Raw genomic sequence first — 11,037 nt, 5'->3', positions numbered from 1 at the left:
TCCCACCTATCCTTCAAGGTCCAGCTTAAATGCCACTTTGCCTATTTTCCCTGGGGCAGGGCAGGGGGCCTTCCTTAGTCCTTTCATGGTATCTCACACACACCTTCGTTATAGTCACACAGGCTGGAGTCAATGCGTCTCTGTGCCAGTCCCCCCGCCCCCACACCAGATCATGGGTGCTTCAAGGGCAGGGACTCATTCTCTTTCATTTCAGTATCCCTAGAGAGGCAGGATAAAGTCATGGTTAAGTACACTGGCTCTGGAGAAAGGCTGTCTAGATTAAAATCCGAGCTCTATCACTTATTAGCTCTATCACCTTGGGTAATAGACTCAATTTGACTCAATTTCCTTACCCGTAAAATGAAGGTTAAAAATAACATCTGTATCCTAAATGGCTGTGAGGATTAAAGAAGATACTGCATCTAAAGTCCTCAAGCAGAATGCTTTGCGCAGGTTAGCGGAGATGTGGGGATTATAATCCACAACAATGTGTACCCATCCTGGTGACTTGTGTATTCTAAGTACTAAGTATGAGTTGTTAAAAGTGACCAATAACCAGATTTCTTAACCTAAAGACCTCTCATTTAATCCCAAAGCAGTGGAATGCTATTCTCTGATTACCGCTAAATCCCAAAGACTTTGACCCCAAGGAAAGACGAAGGTGCGGAAAGCTCTTGAGAAGACCTACAGCTCGGCCTTTAAGGGGTCACCTCTGCACAGCTCCTTGAAGTAGCCTGTTTTGTTCTATACGCAAGAATTATGAGCAGTTTTTCCAAACCCATTAATTTCTGGGCTCAAAACAGCCTGGACTTTTTGTTCATGTGAATAGTTTTATCTTCAACACATTTTTGTTTTAGGGGCACCTGGCTGGCTCAGTCAGTGGAGCACATGACTCTTGATCTCGGGGTCATGGCTTTGAGCCCCATGTTGGGTGTGGAGATTAATTAAAAATAAAAAACATTTTTAAAAAAGGAAAATAAAAAAGTAAAACAAAATGTTTACTCTTTTCATAAAATATAAACAGCACACAAAGGAAAAATGAACTCATCCCTTCCTCAATCCTAACTTCAGAGCTAATTACTGCTTCCAGTTTCCTGTATGTCCTTCCACATGGTTTCTTGTTTTCATGTCAGCTTTTTTGAGGTATAACTGACATATCCCAAAATGCCTATATTTAAAGCGTATATGTTTTGACACATGCAGAACCACGACCATGACCAAGAGAATGCACACCATCACTCCCAAAAGCACACTCCTTTGTAATCCATCCCTCCCTCCGCCACCCACCAGCCCTTTCCACAGACAACCACTGATCTGTCTCTGTCAATATAGTTTACATATTCTAGAATTTTATATAAATTAAAGAACAAATAGCACAACAGAGACTCTTTCTTTCTCTAGCTTCTTCCACATTTCAAGAACCATCATGCTTTTGTGTATGTCTACATTTCATTCCTTTTTATTGCTGAATAATACTCCATGGTAATGGATGTACTTATTATGTTTATCGATCCATTGCCGCTGGGCATTTGAGCCATCTCCAGGTTTTTATCTTTTACAAATAAAACTGCTCTGCATGTTTGCAGACAGGTCTGTGAAGACATACAACGCAGTCTGATTTGAATCACTACTGAAACAACAGCAATGGCCGTGTGACTGAGAGGGGATGTGGGTACCATGATAGTGAGCCAACACGTGAGCCATTTATTTTGAGTATGTGTAGCTGACAGTTGTATAAAATCTCAAATATCAAAGCATCCAAATATTTTCAAATAGGAATCACTGGGTTGATTGCAAACTTAGATTTACAGTCCAAATTCCCTCCTGGTACAGACCCAACTCGAATGTCATCACCTCTGGACAGGAATCCAGAGAATCGCCAGCTATCTCTCACATTTTGTAAGGAGCTGAAAACACTGAGAAGAACTCCTTGAGGACAGAGACTTTGGTCACCACCATATTCCAGCACCCAGAACACGGAGACACAGACACACACACAGACACAGACACACACACACACACACACACACACACACACGTGCACACATACTTTTTTTTTCCAAGCAGCTCATTCTGGACGATTCTTCTTTGAGAAGAATTGTCAAAAGACTTACAAAGTCTTCTTTTATGGGAGCAGATACTGATCAAACTTTTTGTCCTAATTATGCCCTCTAGAACTGCAGTTTCCACATGAAACTAAAAATAATTGAAAATGCAGACCCGGAATCCTTAACCATTTGTGTTACGGCACAATTTAAGTTAGGACCATACTGACCCAGTCATTCTTCTGCAAGGTAGCATGCATACTGGCTAAGCATAAAGGTGGAGAAGGCCACAGACTGTGTTCAAATCCTAATTATAGTGGTATGATTTGGGAAAAATCTTATTATGCCCCAGTTTCCCCATTTGTGAAATGAGGATAGTAATAGCTATCACACAAGACTATTTTAAGAATAAGTGAGAGAATGTATACTGAAGCCCCTTGCATGGTGTTATTATCATTGAATATCCCCTGGTGTTTTAGGGATCCTGCTATAGAATGGCATGGCACACCAAATCATATATAGGTGGGGCCACCCAGGGAAGAGTTCTTTATGTTTTTGTCTGTTCATTTGTTTTTAGCAGTTACAGTAAAAATAATGAAGGCCACCCCACCCACCCACAGCTTTTCATAGGATATTCTTTTGAGCCATTAGCCAAAAGCTCATACCTGTTCAATCTAGTCCTAGACTTAATTCAATAATATTCTTGTTGGCTTCAGATAAGGATTCCAAAATAACAAGATCATTTTGAACCTTGACTCTGTTATCTAACTCATTAAATATTGCTCCCAAATTTGTCATCTAGAAATTTAATAAAAATGCTTTCTTAAGTCTTTGACACCATGAAGGACAGTATCAATGGCCCTGAATCACTTCACATTGACATGAGTGACTTAACGCACGTAACCCAGCACACCATATTAGAATCTTGTCACATTTTTCATCATTTCTATAATGACATCAACTGACCCTGTAAATGTCTTGCTAAAATCAGGATAAGGTGTGACTATTACCTCTCCTTAATTTATATATCTGGTAATCTTACCATAAAATAAAATATAATTTGACATGAAAAATTCCTAGAAAACTCAAACTCATTCCAAGTGTCAACAACTTTCTTTATGAAGTATCTGCAGAACAGTTAACATGCTATTTAATATACTATTAATGTATTTAATATGCTATTTGGGGATTTTTTTTTCCCTGTGAACAACATCCTACTTCCTGGTATGAGTTTCTGGAAACTGCCCTTCTCTCATTTATGAAATTTATGATGTTTTCCATCCTCCTGACACCCTTTTATTTTCACCACAACATCTCAAGAATATTTAAAGTTAAAATGTGTATAACTTTATGTTCAAAGATAGAAAACTGCTGGTAGATTCATGATACCATCTACATATCATTTTACTAGTATTGGATATAACTCCCTGGGCCCAGAGACTTGTAGGGAAGTATGTATGTAGGTATGTATTTTTTATTTTAAGTAGGCCCTATGCCCAACATGGCACTTGAACCTACTACCCCAGGATCAAGAGTCACATGCCCTATAGACTGAGCCAGCCTGGTGCCCCTTGGGAGGCAGTTTTAAAAAGCTTATTTACCATCTCTTTACTCTCTCCAACTCCAATGTCTTCTTAGCATTGACCTTCAAGTCTTTACATTTGCTGTGTTAATCCCGTTTTACTCTACAGTGACCAGAGTTTTGTCCTCAGGGCTTCTTTAGTTGGCCAAAGAAAAATAGAAAACAAACAAATAAATAAAAATCAGTGTGGGCACACATTGCTGTTTGTTAAATCTCTCTATGAATTTTAAATTTGATAATTTAAAATTTATTCACCAGGTATTTGATATATAACTTTTTGGAACTTTGAATAACTGGAATTTAAATTAAAAATAGCATATTAATATCTAGTGATGTTTCAGAATATATTAACCATGAGTGAGGCAAATTATTTACCCTTTCTTTCTATCTCAGTTTCTGCATCCATAACAATGGAATAATGACCCTCATGAACTATCGGTAGAAATGTAAGTTGTGGGGGCGCCTGGGTGGCTCAGTTGGTTAAGTGTCCAACTCTTGATCTCGGCTCAAGTCATGATATCTCATGGTTTGTGAGATAGAGCCCTGCACTGGGCTCTGTGCTGATAGGGTGGAGCCTTCTTGAGATTCTCATTCTCCCTTTCTCTCTGTCCCTCTCCGGCTCACTCACACTTTCTCTCCCTCTCTCTTTCTCTCTCTCTCAAAATAAATAAATAAACATTAAAGAAAAAGAAATGTAAATTGGTTGATCCACTATGGAAAACAGTATGACGGTTCCTCAAAAAATTAAGAGTAGGAAAACCATACAATCCAGTAATCTCACTTCTGGGTATTTACCTGAAGAAAACAAAATTACTAATGCAAGGAATATATGTACCCCAATGCTTATTGCAGCATTATTTACAATAGCCAAGATGTGGAAGCAACCCAGCTGTTCAACAGTAGATGAATGAATAAAGAAGATATGATAAACAAAAACAGATACATAGATCAATGTAACAGAATAGACAGCCTAGAAATAAATCCATGATCATATGGTCAGTTAATCTACAACAAAGGAGGCAAGAGGATACAATGGGAAAAAGTCTCTTCAACAAACGGTGTTGGGAAAACTGGACAGCCACATGCCAAAGAATGACATGGACTACCTGCTTACACTGTATCCAAAAAGAAACTCAAAATGGATTGAAGACCTAAATGTGGGTTCTGAAATCATAAAATTCCTAGAAGAAAATACAGGCAGTAATCTCTTTAATGTCAGCCATAGGAACATTTTCTATATGCTTCCTTTGGCAAAGCAAACAAAAGTGAAAATAAACTACTGGGACTATATCAAAATAAAAATCCTTTGCACAGCAAAGGAAACCATCAACAAAACAAAAAGGCTACCTACCGAGTGGGAGAAGATATTTGCAAATGATATTTTGGATAAGGGGTTACTATCAAAAATATATAAAGAAGTTATACGACCTAACACCAAAAACATACCAATAATCCAATTAAAAATGGTCAGAAGACACGAACAGACATGTTTCCAAAGAAGACATACAGACAGCCAACAGACACAGGAAAAGATGCTCAACATCACTCATCATCAGAGAAATGCAAATCAAAACTACAATGAGGTATCGCCTCACATCTGTCAGAATAGCTAAAATAAAAATCACAAGAAATAAGAAGTGTTGATGAGGATGTGGATAAAAATAACCCTTGTACAGTGTTACTGGGAATCCAAACTGGTACAGCCACTATGGAAAACAGTAGGGAGGTTCCCTCCAAAATTAGCATAGAATTACTATATGATGCAGTAATTCTACTACTGAGTGTTTACCCAAAGAAAATTAAAACACTGATTAGAAAAGAAATATGCACCCTTATGTTTATTGCCACATATTTACAACAGCCAAGACATGGAAACAGTCCAAGTATCCATTCAGAGATGAATGGATAAAGATGATATGTGTGTGTGTACACATATGCTTATGTGTGTGTGGCTTTGGGTACAGTATGCAATGGAATATTACTCTGCCATAATAAAGTAAAATCTTGCCATTTGCAACAACATGGATGGACCTAGAGGGTATAATGCTAAGTGAAATTAGTCAGAGAAAGACAAATATCATATGACTTCACTCATATGTAGATTCTAAAATCAAAACAAGGGCACCTGGGTGGCTCAGTTGGTTAAGTGGTTGACTTTGGCTCAGGTCATGATCTTGCAGTTCACTAGCTGGAGCCCCACATTGGGCTCTGTGCTGACAGTTCAGAGCCTGGACCCTGATTCAGATTCTGTGGTTCTGTCTCTCTGCCCCTCCCCTGCTCACGCTCTGCCTGTTTCTCTCTCTCAAAAATAAACATTAAAAAACAAAACAAATGAACAAACTAAATAGAAACAGAGAACAAACTGGTGTTTGTGAAAGGGGAGTGGGATGGGATGGCAGATGAAACAGATGAAGGGGATTAAAGGGAAGGAACTTCCAGTTATAAAATAAATAAGTCATGGAGAATTAAAGTACAGCACAGGGAATATAATCAATAATATTGTAATGGCATTGTATCCTGACAGATGGTAACTACACTTACCATGGAGACCATTTTGTAATGTATATAAATGTAAAGTCAGTATGTTTACTTGTATGTCTGAAACTTGTAGGTCATACTATACTACAATTTTAAAAAAATGGAATAATAGTACCAACTTCATAATGTTATTACAAGGATTAAATAAATTTGTGTATGTAAAGATCTCACAAGGGTGTATGGTACATAGTAAGTATTATGCACTTGTTTGTTCATTATTAGCCCGAGGCACCTGTGTGTGTGACAGACTTTACTGAAGATTTGGGGACAGGAAGGGATTTACTTTACAGAAACACAACACAAACTGAATTTGATCATCATTTCTTCCCGAAAGCCTCCTTGTTTATTTAATTTTCAGGCGGCCCCTTCCTTTGCTCTCCAGGAAACTCACTCCAGAAGACAACTGACCTCTTCACCCACTACGCAACCCCAGGCCTTCTCTGCAGACTGAGCTCCTCTAACCTTCAAGCATTTTTCCCAGAGCCAACTCCTCAGGACCACTGAGAAATCTTTTCCTGTCTCCTTCCTCAATAGCTCCTGGGAGGACGAAGGATCAAGAGAGAGACTTTTTTCCCTATCAAAGTGCATCCCATCACCTCCCTAAGCAGGAAGCAGCAGCAACAATCCATTCTTGTCTTGAATGGCAATTTTAGTTATTGAAACTTAGAAATAAACATTTCATGGGCAAAAGACATGAATAGACAGTTTTCCAATGAAGACATCCAGATGGCCAACAGACACATGAAAAGGTGCTCAACATCACTCATCATCAGGGAAATACAAATCAAAACCACAATGAGATACCACATTACACCAGTCAGAATGGCTAAAAATAACAACTCAGGCAACAACAGATGTTGGTGAGGATGTGGAGAAATGGGAACTCTTTTGCACTGCTGGTGGGAATGCAAACTGGTGCATCCACTCTGGAAAACAGTGTGGAACTTCCTCAAAAAATTAAAAATGGAACTACCCTAAAACCCAGCAATTGCACTACTAGGTATTTATCTAAAGGATACAGGTGTGCTGTTTCAAAGGGATGCATGCACCCCAATGTTTATAGCAGCTCTCTTGACAATAGCCAAAGTATGGAAAGAGCCCAACTGTCCATTGACAAATGAATGGATAAAGAAGACGTATATATATACAATGGAGTATTACTCAACAATCAAAAAGAATGAAATCTTGCCGTTTGCAACAACATGGATGAAACTAGAGGGTATTATGCTCAGTGAAATTAGTCAGAGAAAGACAAATATCATGACTTCATTCATATGTGGAATTTAAGATACAAAACAGATGAACATAGGGGAAGAAGAGCAAAAATAATATAAAAACAGGGAGAGGGACAAAACATAAATNGATATTTGCAAATGATATTTTGGATAAGGGGTTACTATCAAAAATATATAAAGAAGTTATACGACCTAACACCAAAAACATACCAATAATCCAATTAAAAATGGTCAGAAGACACGAACAGACATGTTTCCAAAGAAGACATACAGACAGCCAACAGACACAGGAAAAGATGCTCAACATCACTCATCATCAGAGAAATGCAAATCAAAACTACAATGAGGTATCGCCTCACATCTGTCAGAATAGCTAAAATAAAAATCACAAGAAATAAGAAGTGTTGATGAGGATGTGGATAAAAATAACCCTTGTACAGTGTTACTGGGAATCCAAACTGGTACAGCCACTATGGAAAACAGTAGGGAGGTTCCCTCCAAAATTAGCATAGAATTACTATATGATGCAGTAATTCTACTACTGAGTGTTTACCCAAAGAAAATTAAAACACTGATTAGAAAAGAAATATGCACCCTTATGTTTATTGCCACATATTTACAACAGCCAAGACATGGAAACAGTCCAAGTATCCATTCAGAGATGAATGGATAAAGATGATATGTGTGTGTGTACACATATGCTTATGTGTGTGTGGCTTTGGGTACAGTATGCAATGGAATATTACTCTGCCATAATAAAGTAAAATCTTGCCATTTGCAACAACATGGATGGACCTAGAGGGTATAATGCTAAGTGAAATTAGTCAGAGAAAGACAAATATCATATGACTTCACTCATATGTAGATTCTAAAATCAAAACAAGGGCACCTGGGTGGCTCAGTTGGTTAAGTGGTTGACTTTGGCTCAGGTCATGATCTTGCAGTTCACTAGCTGGAGCCCCACATTGGGCTCTGTGCTGACAGTTCAGAGCCTGGACCCTGATTCAGATTCTGTGGTTCTGTCTCTCTGCCCCTCCCCTGCTCACGCTCTGCCTGTTTCTCTCTCTCAAAAATAAACATTAAAAAACAAAACAAATGAACAAACTAAATAGAAACAGAGAACAAACTGGTGTTTGTGAAAGGGGAGTGGGATGGGATGGCAGATGAAACAGATGAAGGGGATTAAAGGGAAGGAACTTCCAGTTATAAAATAAATAAGTCATGGAGAATTAAAGTACAGCACAGGGAATATAATCAATAATATTGTAATGGCATTGTATCCTGACAGATGGTAACTACACTTACCATGGAGACCATTTTGTAATGTATATAAATGTAAAGTCAGTATGTTTACTTGTATGTCTGAAACTTGTAGGTCATACTATACTACAATTTTAAAAAAATGGAATAATAGTACCAACTTCATAATGTTATTACAAGGATTAAATAAATTTGTGTATGTAAAGATCTCACAAGGGTGTATGGTACATAGTAAGTATTATGCACTTGTTTGTTCATTATTAGCCCGAGGCACCTGTGTGTGTGACAGACTTTACTGAAGATTTGGGGACAGGAAGGGATTTACTTTACAGAAACACAACACAAACTGAATTTGATCATCATTTCTTCCCGAAAGCCTCCTTGTTTATTTAATTTTCAGGCGGCCCCTTCCTTTGCTCTCCAGGAAACTCACTCCAGAAGACAACTGACCTCTTCACCCACTACGCAACCCCAGGCCTTCTCTGCAGACTGAGCTCCTCTAACCTTCAAGCATTTTTCCCAGAGCCAACTCCTCAGGACCACTGAGAAATCTTTTCCTGTCTCCTTCCTCAATAGCTCCTGGGAGGACGAAGGATCAAGAGAGAGACTTTTTTCCCTATCAAAGTGCATCCCATCACCTCCCTAAGCAGGAAGCAGCAGCAACAATCCATTCTTGTCTTGAATGGCAATTTTAGTTATTGAAACTTAGAAATAAACATTTCATGGGCAAAAGACATGAATAGACAGTTTTCCAATGAAGACATCCAGATGGCCAACAGACACATGAAAAGGTGCTCAACATCACTCATCATCAGGGAAATACAAATCAAAACCACAATGAGATACCACATTACACCAGTCAGAATGGCTAAAAATAACAACTCAGGCAACAACAGATGTTGGTGAGGATGTGGAGAAATGGGAACTCTTTTGCACTGCTGGTGGGAATGCAAACTGGTGCATCCACTCTGGAAAACAGTGTGAAACTTCCTCAAAAAATTAAAAATGGAACTACCCTACAACCCAGCAATTGCACTACTAGGTATTTATCTAAAGGATACAGGTGTGCTGTTTCAAAGGGATGCATGCACCCCAATGTTTATAGCAGCTCTCTTGACAATAGCCAAAGTATGGAAAGAGCCCAACTGTCCATTGACAAATGAATGGATAAAGAAGACGTATATATATACAATGGAGTATTACTCAACAATCAAAAAGAATGAAATCTTGCCGTTTGCAACAACATGGATGAAACTAGAGGGTATTATGCTCAGTGAAATTAGTCAGAGAAAGACAAATATCATGACTTCATTCATATGTGGAATTTAAGATACAAAACAGATGAACATAGGGGAAGAAGAGCAAAAATAATATAAAAACAGGGAGAGGGACAAAACATAAATACAGAGAACAAACTCAGGGTTGCTGGAGGGGTTTGGGGTGGGGGGAGGGGCTAAATGGGCAAAGGGCATTGAGAAAGACACTTGTTGGGATGAGCACTGGGTGTTATAAGTAGGGAATGAACCACTGGATTCTTCTCCTGAAATCATTATTGCACTACTATATTCTAATTAACTTGGATGTAAACTAAAAAACAAAAATAAATAAATAATAAATAAATAAATTTTATTTCGTATACTTTTTGGGGAAAAAAGAAATAAACATTTCAAATACATATTTTAAACACACTTTAAAATATACATTTTAGGGGCACCTGGGTGGCTCAGTTGGTTAAGCATCCGACTTCGGCTCAGGTCATGATCTCATGGTTCGTGAGTTTGAGCCTCACGTCAGGCTCTGTGCTGACAGCTCAGAGCCTGGAGCCTGTTTTGGATTCTGTGTCTCCCTCTTTCTCTGACCCTGTCTGGCTCACACTCTGCCTCTCTCTCTCTCCCATATAAGTAGACATTTAAAAAAATTTAAATACACATTTTAAACATATTTAAATATATTTTATTATCTTCCTTAATATTAAATTTCATCAGTGTGTTGCCTAGGTCTTGATATTATAATGACTGATTAAATGACTCACTACTATGAAAAGTGAGACTTGAATACTAAGCAGGGTTTCCTAATTCTGAGAAAGAAGTCAGGAAGGACGTCATTAGGTCATTTGTGCACAAATATAGCACTGATGCTGCCCAGGAGGGGAAGGAAATAAAGTAGAACTTGAGTGGAGCTGCTTTCTTCACGTCAGTGAACACTCAGCATCATCTCTTCCTCCTCACGATAAGCTACTGGCTGCTGCTGTTTCCCCTCCCAGACAAGGACCTGGCCAGACCTACAGAAGCCCCCTCCCTGTTCCTCAACAACTCAGAAGGGTAATGGTAAGGTCTCCAAAGAGATATTGGACTTCTGCCATTTGGGAAGCAGGAGG

The sequence above is a fragment of the Crocuta crocuta genome, unplaced genomic scaffold (assembly GCF_008692635.1).
Source record: "Crocuta crocuta isolate KB4526 unplaced genomic scaffold, BGI_CrCroc_1.0 scaffold180, whole genome shotgun sequence".
Lineage (NCBI taxonomy): Eukaryota > Metazoa > Chordata > Mammalia > Carnivora > Hyaenidae > Crocuta > Crocuta crocuta.
Note: the sequence above shows the minus strand (reverse complement) of the source record.